This window comes from Lepisma saccharinum, chromosome 7, assembly GCF_977018435.1.
Source record: "Lepisma saccharinum chromosome 7, izLepSacc3.1, whole genome shotgun sequence".
Lineage (NCBI taxonomy): Eukaryota > Metazoa > Arthropoda > Insecta > Zygentoma > Lepismatidae > Lepisma > Lepisma saccharinum.
Genome location: NC_139235.1, coordinates 5,462,172 through 5,482,399, shown reverse-complemented (window position 1 = coordinate 5,482,399; position 20,228 = coordinate 5,462,172). Strand labels below are relative to the sequence as shown.

Below are 20,228 nucleotides of genomic sequence, written 5' to 3'. Positions count from 1 at the left end.
ATTCACACCACGCCCATGCATTCCTCGTTTCCAACAACTTCGTGCCTTTGCTAATCCGGCAATGGGAAGGAAGGGCGTGAGAAAGTGGATACGTTTTAAGGAGTTGTTTTTTTTCTCAGCTGTGTTGGCTGCTGACGAAGCAAATGGTGGTTGTTTCAGTTGTGCACTGCAGAAAAAGGCAACATACCTATTATTTTCGTGCTTCGTTTGTTCGTAGTTGATCAACACCAGGTAAATATTCCATTCCGTATTTGTGTTTTTTGTTAAGTTTTTATTCCCCTAGGTCAATCATGGCGAAGAGTGTGACTGATGAATTGATAAGGAAACATACTCACAATCTGACCAAGTGACTCTCACGTAATAAAATTACAGGGTGATTTAAAAAGATCCCGACATTTTCACAACGCAATGCCTATTTAACGAACTGCAATATACGTACTGGAATGAAGCGAAATTAACTTGGAGGTTTCCCCTCTACGTTTACTTAGTGTACATTACTACATTCAAGAGCTATGGCGTTGTGACGGTATTTATGAAATCTGCTTCCGTCAGTTAGTGCTTGGAAGAGGTATGTGTGGATTTCTTGGAAATAGAATTGTTTTCAGCGGGACATGTGTTGGAGGGACAACGTTGAGATAGACCTAAAGGAAATCGGTAGGGATGGAAAAGAGTATATAGATCTTGCTCAAGATAGGGACAAATGAAAGACCTGTGTTGCTGCAGCCATGAACCTTCGGGTTTAAGAAGGCTAGAGAGTTAGTTAGTTGGACATGTGTTGACGTTACTGAAAATGACACTTTCCATTCAAAGGAGAACTCATATTCTTTTCTTGTGTACTTAGCATTGTCTACGTAGACTGATACAGGAAACATTGTTTTTTGGAGTGTTTTGTTAACCTTTTCGGTAGTTGCGTACAAAAATTAACTACAGCCGTTACTCAATTTGATCATTTTCTTTGAAGTATGATAGTGTAGGGTCTAACGTTGTCGCCTTGTAATAAATGGTCCTGGGTTTGATTTCTGTGAGCACTGGCGTACGCAGGGCTTCGATCTAGGGGACGGAGTACACAATAAAATATTTCGTATATTTGGAACTTATCACTCAATTAAAACTCTACTGATGGAAGGCAAAAATATTAATCGGTGGTCATTTTAATGGCGGTTTGCATTTACTCCTTTAGTTTTTTCGAGTTAACTGATTTTCATTTTAAAATTTTGGTTTTCTCAAATTTCGGTAGGGGATGTAGTCCCATCAGCTTCCTCCCTACGTACGCCAGTGCCTGTGGGCGAGGCATGGTTGTGGGTTCCTGATATTTCAGAGTTATCGATGTCCACAAGGGTTGTCGTCTCGAATGCGTCGAGTGCTGGACTCCAAATTTCGCCACAACGGTTTCAGGTTCGAGTCCGGGCGCCGGCAGGAATGTTTCACCTAATCACCGTTCATCGTCATGGCCGCGACTAGCCAAAATGACATTAAAGGTACTCCAAATAAGAAAAAAATGCATGCAACAACATTAATATGTGGAGGAAAACGCGATACGAATGGTCGTTACACAGATTCGCTTCCTTCACGTGACAGTGAAGGTCGAGTAGCCAGCCAGTTAGACGATCCGACGCCCTGAACTGATAGCTTCCCCTCAATCGTTTGAATGAATCCCTTGTTCAGAAGATAGGTGAGGCAACTGATCAGCTTCTGCGTAGACTTTCGAAGTCTGAACCACGCGGAAATGGGCGTTTCCAATTGTGCAAGTGTTTGGAAACCAACCACACGCAGTAGTATTTACGCGTGCCTTCGGATTTCTTACGTAGCGAGCGTGGGAGCGGCCGAAATCTCGTGACTCACTCCTCTCCTTTCGGACCCAAGAATAGCCTGAAGAGGCGACGCGGCGCGATGCGATGCGAGAAGGTCGGAGATCAACAGCTGTGCTTCCTTAACAGCCGGTCTAGTGTCAAGGTGAGTGTTCGAACTGCATCTTTCAAGTTGCCCAGCATATCCGGTTCTTTCGTTGTGATCGCGCTGTCACAGTCAGCGTTCGATACAGTTATTTGTTTTTAAAATTAACCCAGATATTAGGGTTCAGTGCTTGTCGGAATCGTCAGCCATCGCAAAATACTAGAAACTTGACTTGAGGTGAATTTCTAGAACGAAGTGTGTCCCTTCATCAGTTTCATCATATCATCGTCGCGATTAGCCAGAATGTTACATAATAGCGACGCTAAGTAACAAAAAGCAAATCAAATCAACGAACTCGGCACCAGAGTTTTAGGTTGTATTTCCAAGTTACTGCGTGCAGTTGTGCCCAATAGATTTAACGTGAAAAATTAACTTGGGGTAGAAAATAGCCGACACAAAGTTTTGGTTAAAATATTTAATCGAGAACCTCCAATCGAGAGCGTGTACAGGAACGTCGACATCAGGGGGGAGGGGGAGTTTTTAGACTGAGTCCACGTCAATTCGATCAAGTGTTCACAGCAAAATTTCAACATTGAAATTTTTGTAGATAGTTCCCCCTCAAGGCCTCCAAGATGGCGTAGCGGTAACATCGTCGTCTTGTAATGAAGGGATCAAGAGTTAGATGGGTCTTCCTTGTCGCACAACAGTTTTGCTACCTTGTGTTCTGACGTCAGACGAGGAATGCCTACGAGGTTAGGTTAGGTTCCATTAGCATAAATACAATGAAAAATTATTATTTAGGCTAAGAGAACTAAACCTAGCTAGCCTAACCTAACAACGTAGGCATCTAGCCTAAAATTAAAAAGCTTTGTCCTGGTTGCTAAAGTGTTGTGCGATAAGTGAGACCCGAGTCAGATACCCGGTGGAGACAGTGGTTTCATATTCCACTTTCTAAACTGTAGGTCCAATCGCGATCTGCGCATAAAATTTACTTCCCTCCTCTTGGTTTAATCGCGACGATGAGGATGAATGGAGAGCAGATGACATTTGATGGCAGGACAAAGGCAATTTACACGTCCTTGGCTTGAGTAGGGTTTGGACCCGGACCAGCGCATGACTTACCATTCCGCCACGAAGAACGACTTAAGATTATTCGTGTTGCCACGTTCATTCGAAAATTGCACTAACAACATTTAGTAACATTTAGTTTTCCGCATAAGCTTTCTAGAAAGATGTATTTGAATTGCGTCGAAACATTTTGTGACTAAAGTTAACCACTGCAATGCATTTTTGTTTGTTAATATTGTTAAGTTATAAACTTACAACCCTATGTTATGTAGGATCTACAGGGTACTTACGATCAATAATCGCCGATGCAAAATCATCCTTGTACAGTGGGATCCATGAGCATTGCCGTGCAAATTGTCCATCACCATGTTCGTGCACTTTATTTGACCCAATACGAGCTTCAAGAATTAAGAGAAATTTCAAAGCAAGCTGTTGACAACTTCTGCACCAGCATACATAAAAATAAATCGCTTAAAAACGCACAGGATGTAAGAGAAAAATTAATGAAAATAGTCGTGAACAATTTGCACGGTAATAATCACGTACTCGCCCCCCCCCCCCCCGAAAAGATATTTAGCAACGAACGCCACTGCACGCAATTTATTTGAATCACATTCGTGTTTCTTGCAATATATTTCTACTAGGGAAAACTAACTGCATACTGTTCACATCTGATCTCACCGATATATTTTGCATTCGCCAACAGAATATTTGAGAATACGTAATGTGTAATGTATGTTAAATAAATTCATACACACCCAGCTCATGACACCGCTTGAATTGTTCATAACTTGACCCATTTCCATGATTCACAGTGCTAACAAGTTATTCAGCCTGTAGAGAATCTTGCTAAAGAGTCAGTGTTTGCAAACCCATGCATTGTTTTTTTCTCCCATTTATTCGTGGAAAGAACTGTTTGAATTTGAAGCACTTCTGCTGGTTGCAGCTTCTGGCAGGACATCAACAAACATTTTGCAGTTTTAAGTGTGCGAACTGTTGTTAAATAAGAAACTTCTTCCTTGACGTGTTTCTTCTGGGGAAAACACTGGAAGACAAAACAAAACCGGTGCATTTGACGCGTCACGCTGGAAATAAGAATTTTTATATCACACTTAAAACAGGGCTGACATTTTTGCGAGAGAAACAGGGACAGTCATTTGAGCAATTTTCCCCTCTCTTCTTTATCTTGGTAACGGCATTTTTCTTGTAGTCTTTTGTCCGAAGGAATGTATGTTAACAGAATCATATTTAGAGCCTTCTTTTACATGTATTTTCGAGGTCAGTTACACTTGAGTAGTGAAAATAAGGCCATAACTGTACACAGTTTTTGAAAATGTATTTATTTGTAGTGCTCTAGACAGCACGGACGATATTACAGCTGTGTATATACGAACGGCATCATAATGGACTAATGAATAAAATGTTCATATTTTTAGTAAGCGAAAGGTTAAAGATTTAGTTATTTGTAGATTATTATTTGTAGATTGTCCTGTTACCATGTTGTACATTTTGTAATATTAGACACACGCCAAATATGTACATGTATTCAGCTAATGAATAAAGTATCGTACCCAACTAAAACATTCATGTTTCAATATGCGGGACATTGATGCGATATTCTGCGCTGTATACACAAATAATTAAGTCTGACATGAAAATTGAAAGCAATGCGGAAAAATACAGGGTGAGGCAGTCAAACGGGAAGATTTAAAAAAATCACAAAAAATAGAGTGAAATTTGAACATAAATGTACTGTACATGAGTGGAAATTACTGGTGTACCTGAAAATGTTTATTTTTTGAATATAGTGTAAGTAAGATGACGTCCTTGGTTTTACACACATTGTCGGAGTCTCGGAGAGTAAATCCGCCCATCCGAAAATAATCCACACACTCTCCATGAACGCCTCTCCATTCAGATAAAAGGTCTCCCCGATGTCGCAGTGGTAGCGTCGTTGCCTTGTAATCAAGGCGTCCCTGGTTCGATACCCGGTGGAGGCACATAGTGGTTCGGATCTCACTTTAAACTGTTGGTCCAGTCCCGATTAGCCTTACTGTGCATAAAGTGGACTTAAAACACGAAATCAAATCCATTCAGAAAAAGGTAACAGTGTTGTGTGCATTATCATCTCGTGGAATCGTCGGTCCCTACTTTTTCGAAAATGAACATGGTAACACGGTGACGGTAAACGCTGGACGTTATGCTGACATGTTGATAACCTTTTTCCTGCCTGCCCTCGATGACTATGACCCTGATGAAAAAACACTTTTTCAGCAAGATGGTGCAAATAGCCATACTGTCAGAGTGTCTATGGATATGCTTAGACTCGCATTTCCTGGTCGTCTGTCTCATCAGCAGATTCGGCGATATTCCGTGGCCTGCCCGTTCACCCAACTTGACAGCTCCTGTCTTTTCCTTTGGGGTTACCTCAAATCCAAAGTATTCAAGGACAACCCTCCAAGAACCAGGTATGATTTGAAGAAACGAATTCGGCAAGAGATCCACAACATTCCGTTGGAGATGCTACGAAGAGTCATGGGCGGATTTACTCTGAGACTCCCGACATTGTGTGCAACATCATGGATACTGATACCGTATTTTAAAAAAATTAACATTTTTCAGGTACACTAGTAATTTCCACTCGTGTACAGTACATTCATGTTCAAAAAATAAATAATAGTTGCTCTCTATGTTTTATGAATTTTTTAAATCTTCCCGTTTGACTGCCTCACCATGTACATTAAAAGTACAGAAGCAAAAAATATTCATTTTAAATTGGGCAAAATACACGAAAGAGTAAAACTGACAAATGATCAGTATTGTCCATGAATCTTGGATTCAGTTTGCTTAAACTTCTGCCGCCCAACACGCAATTCCGCCAGGAGCACAGTAGACATTTTATTGCATGTTTTAAAGGGAAAACCAGAAAGAAGGAACTGTGAAGCAAGAAGTTCATGTGGCAAAACTTTCAAGGTTGTTCGTGTATTTACGTAGAGGAAAACTCGTGCAAGATGACTCTTCAAGATTTACTGGCAGTGCTTGTTTACGTCGTTCTTATCCACTCTACCACGGTTGTTTGTTCTGGAAACCATGTTCGTTTTTTGTTGCACCAGTTCCGGTACAAGAGAATAGGCAGTATAGTAATATGTCCAGTGTCAGTAACCAAAAAGTCTCAGTTAATTTTAAAAGGTGTGAAAGTGACAGGTCTTGTAATCAGTCACAATAAAGGATATGGCGAATAACAACAATTATATTTATATCTCTTTTCAATAAACAGAAAGTATTGAATTTACCAGATGTAAAAAAAATGTTAACTGGGTGCCTAAAATCGATTAATCGAAGTTGAATCGATTTTAATCAGTGTTTATAGTTTGGGACATAACCGGCTAATATCATTTTTAATTTTACTTTATGCATATAATTACAATGTACTTTTGTACGAATATTATCTTGTCGCGTTCGCCGATAAGGTTATGCAAAAGGGCAAGAAGCACCTGTCATGACCTGCCAATCATAGCTGAAGGGTCTACCAAACCTATGTTCCCTACACCTCACGTTACGTTTTAATTCAATAGATTAAACACATTTGATCAGCTAATCGATTCGATTTATCGATTAAATCGACAAACCTACTTATAACCAGTATCTGTGAGCGTCAAGAGCCATGGCAATTTTGAAATTAAATTCCCTGTCGGGTGTATCAACGAATCGACACTCTATGGTCATTCATTATAAAACCGACTTCATTTTACATGTTAAAGCAGCAATTTTTAATCATGATCATCTACAGTTTTTATCATAATTGTATTGTGTCTACATGCCAGTGAATTAACAGTCTTCTATATAAACTTACATTTTCACATAGTAGTTTCATTGATTGATACTGCGGTATTTTGGTGTAGTACTTACTTGGCTTACTGTATAATTTTTGTATCAAAACAAGTGACCTTTTTAACATTTAACATAACATTTCAAGCCTAAAGACTATAAATATATGTATTCCCTTAATATTTTCCACATGGAACTCGCTTGGTGCACGTGCACCAGTCGGAAAATGTTTTCGGTAACTTTTGAAAGAATATAAAGAATGCTTTCATTTAAAGTATGGAAATATGAAATTTGATTGAAAAATATGAGAAGAGTAGTTTACCTGAATTACTAAAGTTTAGGAATTTTTTTGTGTGTGCTGTATGTGTTTATGCACTAGCCTTGATCGTGGTTATTAAAACAATGCACAATTGTTACTGTATACGGCCTGAGGCGATTTTAACGTGTTCTTCCTGTATACCCAGCAAAAAATTGTTTTTTTTTTATTACTTTGGGAGCAAATCACACCTTTCTTGTGCGTGATATAGTAGCCCTTTACTTTTCTTCTCGTTAGAACAATTAAATTTAATGAGAACACGCCGACAGCAAGTCATGTGAAAAGGATGTAAATAATGGATTGTTTTCTATGTTGCTCTTGCTCGTAATAAAATTTGTACTTTCACTTGGTGGTATCCGTCGAAAGTAGCCGTTTTCTTTTAAAGTGTTTGGAGCAAGTTTCCACCGCCCCTAGGTGGCGAAAGCGGTTCTTTTCCTTTTAATTGACGTCTAAAAAAAACTTGACCCTTTTGGCGTGTGCAGCTGACTTCGAGAATCTTGTGGCTCAAAGCGCATTCAAGGTTAAGGAAAAAGCGCAGCACTCCCTTCTTACTAGAAGGCCTACGTAGAGGATCTATTTACACCGCAACTGCAACGTCATCATTGGTAGGACGTGGATTGCAACTCGATACCAGCGCCACAGTCTCAAATGTGTTTTATGTAGGCGGAAGTGTAGGTCATGGATCACAACACTATCAGCAGCACAGTCGCAAGTGTGTGCTGAATAGGCGGGAGTACTCACCCCACTTAGTTCTCCGTCAGTTTGTTTCTTTATACAGCATATTTGCAGAAGATACAATTCAACTTACAAGTATATCAATATATGCTGTATAAAACAACTTATTACTAACTTCGTTGACCTTGTACAGTGGGATCGATGAGTATTACCGTGCAAATTTCCCATGACTATTTCATTAATTTTTCTCTTACATCCTATGCTCTATTAAGCAATGGATTTTTATGTATGCTGATGCAGAAGTTGTGAACAGCTTGTTTTGAGTTTTCTTTTAATTCTTGAAGCTCTTATTGGGTCAAATGAAGTGCAGGAATATGGTGATGAACAATTTGCACGATGCAATGTCATCATTGGTAGGTCGTGGATCACAACACGATATTAACATTGCATTTGCAAACGTGCGTTGAATATATGGACCACTGACACAGCTTGAAGGTAGTATTCGCGGTGTCTGTGGTTAAAGCGTAATGATTGCAATATAGTGATATCGGGTTGCGATTAATTATCCAATAAATGATGATGTTTCATATAAACAGACCTTGTTAGAAGAAGTGGCAGCGCGATGCTTTGGACACTAATACAAGACTTCGACTTTTCATTTAGACACTTTAAATATTGTGAATAATAAAATTCGACAGGCCTACCTACTGCTTACGCCCGGAAGGAGGGCAAGGGGGCCACGCTTCCCCCTCTCTTGAAAATGAAAGTTAACAAGAAATTACATATTTCACACATGTAATTTCGTTATAGTCAGAGGAATATATGTTAATTATTGCAAGGGCGTTGCAGGAACATGATAATTCAAACTGAAGCAATTTTTTTTTTAGGAAACACTACTATTATGGGGGAAAATGGGTCTCATTTGCCCCAATCGTGCTTACACCTACCTGGGAAAAAATCTTGCGGACGTCCATGGCCTGCTGTGGCAGACTTGAAATAACAACAAATCTGAAATGGATAAAATTGAATTTATTTGTCGTTAAATTCCCCTCAAAAATATTTTTGTTTCCCCTTTTAATGAACTTGCGAGGAATACGTGAATTAAAATGTATGAACAAATAATCTCGAGTAACATTTTTCTTAGCTCTTCTATTATTTAATTGTGTATGAAAGCCTACAAAGTGCGAATATTTTTTTTATTATTATTTCTTCATGACTATTATACCATAAATTATTGATCCAATATTGTGCTTCCATCTATAAACTAAAAAGGTAAGCCTGCGATGTCCAAAAGATAGTTAATTTGAAATATAGGCTGAGATTCACATCTGCTTCTACAATGTGCCTTCATGGCACGGTGCAATGTGCACGTGGACTTATTATGGAAATAAATTCATCTTAAGCACGTATTGGAAACCATTGAATAAGTAGGCTAAAAGAGCTTTATCTGGTGATCTCATTATCGCTTGTTGCTTTACCACTTTCTCCTTCCCCAGGTTACCCTTCATCTATATATATATATTTTTTCATTTGGTCATTCTCATGTGAAAACTAGACACACATGGTGTGTACAACCAGAGGCGTATTACGAAGTTCATTAATTGATTCATTTTATTTTACTTTGCGTTTCTGTCACTTTTATTCAATGTATATTTATCCACATATATTTCCAAGCCTTGAGTTTTTTTGAGTTAGTGTCCGCATATCTCGGAAAGAAGAATCTTTTCTATTCAAAGGGCCCCAGTTTCGATCTCCCGGTGGAGGCACATCGCACGGTGATTCGGATCTCATTGTAAACTGTAGGCCCACTCCAGATTAGCCACTGAGCACGGAACTTAAAAAAAATGTCCCCTTTATAATGAGAAGAATCGATACTGGTGTAGAAATTAATTTAGATGGATGTTTTCGTTCTTATTTATTTCATTAATCAGTATTAGCGTATTTAAGCGGCAGGTATCCGGGCAATCTCCCCATAAGTGTTCTCGAACCGGACAAATTTATAGATATTATAGTTCCTTGATGTAAGACACTGTTCTTTGTAACCTACTAGTACTACCCAGATATTCTTGAAGTTTTGAAGTATAACTCATCGTTCAAATAACAGACTGAAAACACAAATTTCAATGTAATAATAAAGACGATACTAACATTAGCCCCGTAACGACAGACGGGTCCCCGAGACCCGTTTTTAATTTTTAAATATGTTCATTTTTTCCTGCTGCAAGTAAATGAACTGTGTTTCAGTGACTATTCTAAAGTTCTTCAAAAGCACGTGCCGCCGTATTAATTTGTTAATTTCGTCGGAAAACAATTCGAACCACATTGCTGTCTTAACAAGTCTGCGTGTTTTGTAACAGATGTTAAAACCAGTGCCGGATCTACAATCTGCAAAACCCCGCAGAGGGGGGGGGGGACAAGTAAGCCTCTAGGGGGCCCTCAGCCATTTACATAGTAGAGGGTTCGCGTATGAAGAAAATAAACGTAGTTACTCAGGGGTACAGAAACGAGCACATATTTGCGATTTCGGATGTTATGTGATCAGCACCACGCTCCGGCCGCTTTTACCTTCCACCTGGTACCATTTGATTTGAGGCTGGGCACTGGAGCCGCTTTATGCGGGGACAAAGCCGCGTGGCAGTCAAGACTAGAAAATTTCACGAGAAATGAAGTGGTGTAGGTTTCTTCAACCTATCTTTAATCCGGAAAAAGTTATGATTGTAATAAGTGTATTATTTTCCAGGTGTAAGAAAACAGTGTCATATATATGTCACATCACCACGGGCGCCGAAACCGGGAGGGCCAGGGGACCCGGGCCCCTCCAGTTCTCGTTTGGCCTCCCAATGTATAACATTCAACATATCACATAACGTTTGGACACAGAAACTTCTCACGGAACTGGTGGGAAATTACGCAGGATCCTGCTCTGAAATGGGCATTATGAATAATGTGGGACTATCACTCAGTTTGAGTGTCTTTCTTGTGATTGTGTATTTACAGTATTTCCTATTTCAAACGGACAATGAATTAAGGAAAACGCATGGATATTATGAATGAATATGTGCGAGATTAGAGCAAGAAGCATAGGAATACTGTAGTCTTCATGCTCTTGAATGAGCCAGTCCATTGCAAGATAGGCACCCTTGTTTCCCTTGGGAAAAGTCAAGCAGAAGTTGAAAATATTTTGTTTTCAATATGCCACTGCTTTTATATAATCAGGATATTTTTTTCTTTTTGCCTGTAAACATGTGTGTGCTACTTCATACTGCATTGACATGGCTGAAAGTTCCAATGTTTCATATTTATGCCAATGCTTAACCAACGTTCAAAACAATACGTGTATGTATGTGTGTGTGTGTGGGGTGGGCGGCTCCAGGGTTGGGCAACCCAAGCGATTGCCCGGGCCGGGGCACTACCCTCGACGGCGCCAGACCGGTGCTTCCCGATTTAGTAGAGCCAAATCCATATTTCTGATTACATAAATGTGGATATTTGTTTTACAAAGAGTTGGATTTGTGTAGAGAAAAATTAATTGAAGTTACTTCTCAATGACAAATGTATATTGCAAAATCATGTAGCAATTTAAACGAAGACACTACTGTTCTTTTGATATCAACCTACAATATACACGTTATTTGACAGTAAGGCATTGAAAGAACAAGGCTAGTATTTATCGTCGTTAAAACCGTAAATATACAAGGTCATGTTTTTTATTGCCTGAAGGTGGAAAGTTGAGGCGGGGGAGACGGGGTGGACAGTTGGGGTGCCAAAAATCGACCTCGCCTGGATGAAAATTTAACTTGGGTCTTCCTTTTTTATGTAAATATGTGTGAAGATATTAAACTGCTATAAAGGATTGTAGGAATAAGTACTATAAACCGAATATGATAATCAAATTCTCACTCAAATGTTACATGTAAAGTATTATGTTGTATAATTACATAATCACAGTAGTACAGTGACTTTTTTGTTCAGCTAATAAAGTTCTATGTACCCTGATAATGTTTTGTTGTCAAAGCTAGTTTTTGAAATTACAATTTTTCAAAGGTTAACTCAAGTGTATTAGGTCCCAACTAAACAAAAAAACTTTGCCCCACCCGAAAACAGAAAGAAAACAGTATTCATGCTTTACTTAGTTTGCCACCCCTCAAATATCTGAAGAAATCGGCACCTATGCACGTAACCCCCTTCCCATTTAAAAAAAATTGAGTTGAATTCAATATGGCGGCCACCAATAGGGCGGACGTGCGCTTGGAACCAAATGGTTGGAACACACCAATGAGGCTCCCCCTAAGCCTAACCTGTTTCAACCATCACAAATTGTTCCCAGCCTAACTCCTTTACTTTTTATATTGGTTTTAAGGGACTTTTGAATCACCCTGTAGGCCCTTGTATGTGACTTTGTTAACATGAGATAGAAAATTACACACACATACATTATATATAATATATGTGTGTGTGTGTGTGTGTGTGTGAAAGTAGTTAGGTAGAGGGGGCTCTTGGTAATATTTTGCGGGGGGCCCAAGATTTGTAGATCCAGCACTGGTTAAAACTAATTATGATGGGGCATTTTTGTGTTTAAAATTATTAATGAACAACACAGAACATTTATTAAATGTTTTTAAAGTCGAAATATAATCCCAAGAATATACTAAATAACGCCACAAAGGTTTGCTGAACCCCTAAAAGAAGCATGTCTGCTTTTCCTAGGTTTGAGCGTTTTATTGGTAATGTACGTGGCCAATACAGACTTTATGCTGAGTGGAATACATTTCTCATGAAACTTACGTTGTATAATAAAACCTCTGCAATTTCATCTATTATTTCTCATGACGTGGGCATTTTGTGGTTTCCCGTGCTTTTTTGTCGTTACGTAAACTGTCCAGAGGTCTTTATTTTCTTAACTACTAGGAGTTGTACTACAGCAACTCCATCTGGTGTTGTATTTTAAACCCGTTTCTGTGAAATTACGAGCTCATTTCTGTTTGGATTTTGGCAGCTGCCCCTATTCAGGAGAGTGTGGCGTCTATTTTAGTCTTTCTTGTCGAAATTGCTATTACTTGCCTAACAATGCCCGGTCATTGTTGGAACAACAAAATCGCATTTGAATGGTCAAACCTTGTACTTTTTCGAGAGAGACTTTCACCAGATGAATCTTCTTTTTCAACAAACACGATACAATTCTTTCTCTTCATAATTCTTCCGTGAGACTTACATCAGCTGTTGTCGAGTTGTTTACAATAGCAAAATAGGCCTTCTACGTTGCTATGGAAGTTCTACATACAGTGGCGGCGATTGGGCACCAAAACTAAAGGTGGGGGGGGGGGGTCAAGGACAGGTTACTTTCCCTTCGTAGATAATGTTTGCATAGTGCCGGGCCCCCAATCGCTGCAACTGGCTACTGTCTAGCTGCCTTAGCTGAGACGGAAGTGCGCATGCGCCAAATGGACGTGTTCATTAGCAAAATAGGGGTGACTGCCCTTTGGCCAGGAAACTGGTTCCGTGATTTTTTCTGCTGTGGAAACAAGAATGAAGTTTGAGACGTAGTAACATCGCCGCCAAAATACGTAGAGATGTTTACGAATTATGTAAGGGCACAGAATAAAAATAATAAAAAGCCATCCATATCTGTATAAGCAAACAGAATATATACGTCACATTAGTAGATAAACTTTTGTAAACCAGTAACTTTATTTTGAATCATTCAATTAAATTGATCTTTTTAGTAAATATTATAATTAGCACAAATGCACACAGCAGTAATCAGGATAGTATTCACTAATAATAGTATTATTACACATTGAATATAATAAAGAAAATGTAGTAACTGAATGGTTTGTGGCATTATCGAGAGCGTTTTGTAGAATGTGCAACAGGAACCAAAACGACACAGTTTTCTTTGTTCCACTTCGAAACGGTTTGTTACGAATTATAAGAGACATCACAAATTCAACACAGCAAGCTGTAATAAACACAATAAGCGAACCCATACAAGCAAAATGCTACAGGGTGATTTGGTGAGTGTTCTACCTGTTTCCCCTCTCTCGTTTGGAATCGTACTTTCCAGCTAGTTTCGTTTCCTTGGCCGTACTGTACATATCTTCAGTTCTTTAAAAGTCTTTAAGGGCATCTCCGATGCTGTAATGGTAACCAAGGGTATAGGGGCTTGGTCTCCGGTGGAGGCACATTGCACAGTGGTTCGGATCACACCTTAAACTGTAGGCCCAGTTCCGATTAGCCGGTTTGAGCATAAACTGAACGTAAAAACTTTGAAAGTCGCCGAAATCAGTGGCGTAGCTTTGCCACCCAAACCAAGCACCCCTTCCTTCTTCGGTTGTTCACAGATTGTCAGTCCTTCCTTGGACAAGTATGAAACGGCTGTTTAATTAACATAATCCCAACAAAATAATATATTTCTCTCCACCTACCGACCGCTTTATACCCTAGCTCTTCCGTAGCGGCACATTTCAGTCTTAGAAGTCTAAGGGACGATGAAAATTAATAACAGTCTCAAAGTACGACTGTAATTTTTTGTTTAGCGCCTGATTTATTATACGAGGTCGCCACTTTTGGCGAATACAGATTTCTTATAATTAACATGATGGATGAACGTGAGATGTCATATAATTGGGAGTTCCATTAATATTTCTTTGGCCAAACAGTTTCTGTTGTATTTTAGTTACTGTGTCATCTGTCTAGATTCATCGTCGATATGGAAACGTCTAACAAGAAGTTGACATTTCATGATTGGCGCACCTAAAGGTTGGAGTGTATTTCGAACCCTTTCCTATATCCACGACTTACTCAGGATTCGAACCTTGAACCTACGTCTGAAAACCGTAATGTTTGTTCATAATCATAAGACTTGTAATTCCAATCCACACGTTGGTAGTCACCAGCAGGAGGTTGGCCAAACCACTACTAACTCTCTAGCTTTCTTAAACCCGACGGTTCATGGCTGCAGCAACACAAGCCTTCCATCTGTCCCTATCCTGAGCAAGATCTATATACTCTTATCCATCCCTACCAATTTCCTTTAGGTCCATCTCTACGTTGTCCCTCCATCTTCGTCTTGGCCTTCCTACAGGTCTCTTACCATCAGGTTTCCCAATTACAATCCTGAAAACTCTTCTTTCCTCTCCCATTCCTACCACATGGCCTGCCCACCTAAGTCTTCTTGATTCTAATAATATGTGGATATGAATACAAATTATAAAGGTAAAGTGTTCCCCTGTGCTTAGCACCACGCCATGAAGGCGTATAGGGGGTGTGGGGGTAACGCCCCACACTTTCTTGATCCGGTCGTGAGTGGTGGTGATGTGATCAGCATCACGCCCCTGACCGCCTTTACCCCCCAGGGTTTCCCCCAGGTACGCGTGTCATTTGTAGTTCTGAATTATGTAACCAGCTTCACTCACGTGTCCCCTCATCCCTTTTAGGTCCAAATATTTTCCCAAGGATCTTATTTTGAAATACTCTCAATTTATGTTCCTTGGCCAAACAAGCAGATGCGCTTTTAACAAGAGACAGAGTTTCATGTTGACATTGTTGCATCGAAGAGCGCTACATTTGGAAGTAATGAAAGACCGTGTGAGACAGCTTCCTGTGTAGGGGGAGGGGGAAACCGGCGAAGAAAGGCCAGACCGCCACAGTCCCCTTGCATCTGCTGGAAGCAGGTCATCCGGAGTTTGAAGTTGACCCAGATCTAGACGTTTCACCTCGCTGCCTCTCTTGTGATCGCATTGGCTTCGAGTTTCGTCCATCTGCGTGACTTGCAGCGGTGTTGAAGATGTTCTTCGAGCGAGTGACATGTCCGTCAGAAACGGATAATCGCGGTTACGGTGTGCTGTAGACCCAGAGTGCAATACAGCGCCGTGACGTCACGGGCTGAACTTGACTTCTACCTACGTGCTCAGCTGTTACGTCATTGTAGTGAGCAGTGCTGTGGGTTTCGCTGAATCGTGGTGTGTGTTTTCGAACGTTCTCTCACCAGTGCTTCGCGCCTTGTGTTAAAAGTGTCTTCAATGAATGCGTTGTTGTATTATCTAAATCTAAGCAACGTTATCGCTAAGGGGATTGTCGTTTCTTACTTGCCATCTGCTGTCTTCCGTCCACTGAGCGAGCAAGGACACTAACAAGGTAAGCCTGACCCGCTTTTGTAATTGCCTGTAGTGTAAGGTCACATCGTGCATATGTCGACTTAGTTAACCGTGCAAGGAGAACTGCCTACTTCAGTTCGGTATGCAGTAAGGGCAAAGCTTCACCAGCCGGCCCTCGTGGCTAATTGGTTAGCACATCGCGATACGACGCCAGGGGTCCCAGGTTCGAATCCCGGCCTGGGCATGGATGTGTGTGTCCATCAATTTCATCATATCACTCATCCCCATCTTCGCAATTTAGCCAAAAGTGGCACAAAAAGCGAAGTAAAATAAAGCAAATCAATCAAGTGACGCAAAGCTTCACCAGCCTTCGTGATATAGGGGTTAGCGTAACGCGCAACGAAACTAGAGATCCTGCATATAATCTGAACCACTACAACAACCAGAAAACGAACCCAGGGCCCTTTGATCAAAATACAATAGAAATAGTAGATTTTTATAAAATAGAAGTAATTGTACAGTGGGATGCACAAGTATAGCTCGGCAAATTGACCGTGGCTATTTTTATCAATGTTTCTCTTGCATCTTGTGTGTTTTGAAAGAATAAATTTCTGCGTATGCTGGTGTATTGTTTGTCATTTTGTTTCAATTCATGACTCAATCTATCATTGGGTAAAATAAAGTGCAGGAACATGGTGATGGACAATTTGCTTGACAATACTCATGCCATTATTTGTATTGGCAGTGATTACAGAAAGAAATAGATAAACTTGAGAATTAATTTCCTCCGGGGAAACTATCAAAAACATAGGAAACATTTGTGCTAGAATGACATAACTAACCAGTTGATGTTATTGTATGTATTTCAACCAACAAGCAGCGAATTTAGTTTCCGATGGCGACTTAGTTAAGTGCCTTTGTAAGGCCCTGTATTACACTATAGTTCTCCTTTATTTAGTTTGAATGTTCAATTTCTTCGTTTTTAATTTGTCAAATATTTTAAGATGTCACAGGCAACTAGTATTAGATGAACAAATAGACTAACTAACCTGTGTATACAGATCATAATTTGTCAAATATTTAAGATGTCACAGGCAACTAGTATTAGATGAACAAATAAACTAACCTGTGTATACAGATCATAATTTGTCAAATATTTAAGATGTCACAGGCAACTAGTATTAGATGAACATATAGACTAACCTGTGTATACAGATCAACTTGGCAACATATTTTAACAAAATGAGAGATTTATCAACAAGCTAAAAATAGCATAGCAAAAAGATAACTGATATGAAAATATCGAGAATAATGCCGATGTGTGGATTTAAGTTTGTAAATTGTTTTTCACGAAGAAACCTTTTATTAAGATAAAACAGGAAGTTTTGTTTACCACGACTGGTGATTACCAAACATTTTGCTCACGACGTGAGGGGCGGAGGGTAAATTCCTAAACAGGCTTTAAGGTTACGTACGCATTTCTGCTAAACGTTGGTCAATTAAAAAGGTTTAGTCCGTGGAGAATCAGTTCTTACGAATGGTGTCCAGTTTTTTTCTGATATTCGATCAGTGTTTGTTTTGGAAAAGACGAGTTTTTAAAACTTTAAATTCACAGTTTCCACTGGTACGGTTATGGAATGCAGCTGTTCTTCGCGAGCCAATGCACCGCATCCAATTGAAACTGTAAAGCGTAACGAAATGCACCGTAAAGGTGAAAGCTTGACGATTAATTTTACTTTCATTGTTCAGTCAACAATAAAAAAAAAAAGCCTTTTGAAGATTTTGTGTCATCAAATGAGCGAGGAACGCTCTGTTTTGGTTGCATGGATACAAGTGACGTTTCACTAAGGCTCGTATAGCTTGTGGGATGCCCCAAAGGAGAATAGCGTTACTAAGAAGAAGTTGCTCGATCTGATACCATGTGCACCCCATGGACTGGAGCAGATTTAAAGTGTAGCCCCCTTGAGCTATTGTGAAATGACGCCCTCTCTCAAAATATGTTCAGTGAATGTCCCTTTAATAGTCTGGATGTAGGTTGCTAAAGGACTGGTTAATTTAAGGTAGCTAATTTGCACCTTTGGGTGAATAGCGACGAAAGAAGTGCCCTGGTCATCGTTAAAGGTTTCTTAAAATTTGAATTTTGAAAAAAGAAGCTGACAGCAGAAATTACGGTCTGAGAAAATCAGAATCTGCAACTAAAAATTGTTAACGGAAGAACGAGAAATGAAATGCCGGTTTCCCGTTTCTTTGAGAAAACCAATTTTGTGCAAATATACTTCGCAGTAAAGTTTCGGAAGCTATAATAATCCTCCCCAAGGCAAGGTGAGAGCTGTGTTCACTGATGATATTGTCCTTAAACCTTAAGCATACAGTTTCTACGTGAGATGACGTGAAACTCGCCGCCCCTACAAATATTCATGAAAATAGAGTAAGGCCAGCTATAGAAGAAAGCATTTTCTTAGCATTTGTGCCATGACCAAAAAGCTACCGTGTGAAGTGAAAAATCGTATGGCATATTTCATGGCATTTGTCAAGGATAGGCTCGGTCCGTAGCATTTTTCGTAGCGTAACCAATCAGAAGCGACCTCAAGGTCACGAGCGCAGTTGTAATGGCGGCCGCGTGAGAAACAATGTATCACTTCACAATTTTAAAAGCCGATAACTATTGAACCGAGAGGAATAACGTTTCGTATGAAACGGTATTAGGTACAAATCAATGGCGCTGCTTTAATACATACTTTACATCGTTTACTGTACACGTATGGAAGAATATTTTAGTTGTTTCAATTATAAACTCACCTTAGATGGTGTAACTCTACGTACCTTTCATGCTGTATATGTTGTACATTGTAATCGCAAAAGCTAACCCGTGTTTACTATCTGCTATAAGATTTTTGGAAGCATTTACATGCCACTTATGCTAGCAAAAATGCTAAGGGAAATGCTTCCGTCTGAAGTGATAGGAATTGCCTGAGAATAAGCTCATATCTACCGTGATGAATGTTTGTTGTTTATGCACTAGACGCTGTCTTCACAATTTTCCATTTGTGTAACTATCTCATTCTCAGATTCTAAATTGGGAAGGACGCCGTAAGAGAAATGAATGCATGCAGCTGTCCTGAGTCTTCTCATCCCTCCCGGGTTGCGAACCTCGCGCAGGTGCTCGTGTGTTTTTGCGAATTTCGAGCCAAGTTGGTCTTGTGGACAACGCACTGTTGCAGCGTTGTACCATTGCACTACTTTTTTTTTTTTTAACACGTCATTTTGCCCCATTCTACGCCTCTCGGCATTAATTTTACCTTATTTTGTGAAATCCTGTATTTCATCGTTAATTATTTCGGGTCGTCTATATATTATTATTATTATTATTATTATTATTATTTTAAAAAAGAACTTTTTGTTCCTGTTTATCTGGTACTATCTATTGCTATATATTGCATTGTTAAGGTTAATAACGGCCTTCGTTGTATTTGTCTGACAAGATATTATACTTTAGCTGGAACCAGCAGATGATCTACATGTCGATTTTTCAGCGAAACAGGAAGCGTGCATTTCCTGTTTAGCGGTACGTTGTATGTGGGTGAAAAATCTATTGAGCCGTACCTGCTGGTGTCAGTAGGTAACTGACACAAGTGAGCGGTGAAGGGGTGGGGACAAATCCATGTGGTTACGTTTTGACATTCTCGGCTGCTGTTATGACCATTGTGGTGGAAGGTGCATATCTCTGGCCAACCTAAGGCATGGAGTCTCAATTTACAAAGTTTGCATTTGTCTGGTTTCTAGGCGCTTATGTTCCTTCTCGCTTGTCTCGTCTCCTTTCCGTACCTTTACACGCATCTACTCCTTGTTCCTTTCCGCGTGTCTAGTTTATTGTTAGTTTTGGTTCCTATGTACTAATTTGTTTGTATTTTTCAGTTTCTCTTCGTTCTTTATCACGTGTTTCGTTTCTTACTCTTTATCCCTTTCTAAGTGTTTAGTTTTCTCTTTACTACTTTAAAATTATTTCCTCTTTTATTCCTTTCAAAGTGTGTGTATTTCTCTTCGTTACTTTCCAAGTGTCTCGTTCCATCTTTGTTCCGTTCCAGGTGACTCGTTTCCTCTGTTAATCCTTTCCAAGTGTGTGTGTTCCTCTTTGTTCCTTTCCAAGTGTGTGTGTTCCTCTTTGTTCCTTTCCAAGTGTCTTTGTTTCCCTTTTGTTCCTTTCCGCCTGTCCCTGGTCCTCTATTGTTTCTTTCCTCTTCTCCCTCTTCACCTTTTGTTCCTTTCCTCGTGTGTCTGGCCCTCTATTGTTCTTTTCCGCGAGTCTTTGTTCCTCTATTGTTCCTTTCCGCGAGTCTTTGTTCCTCTGTCGT

The 20,228-nt window shown here is 39.7% G+C and overlaps 1 protein-coding gene across 1 annotated transcript in view; it reads left to right on the top strand.

The window, feature by feature from the left end:
• The window catches only part of klar (klarsicht), a 495,292-nt gene that overhangs the window by 409,118 nt on the left and 65,946 nt on the right, over positions 1–20,228 (top strand). The gene's annotated exons all lie outside the window — the stretch shown is intronic.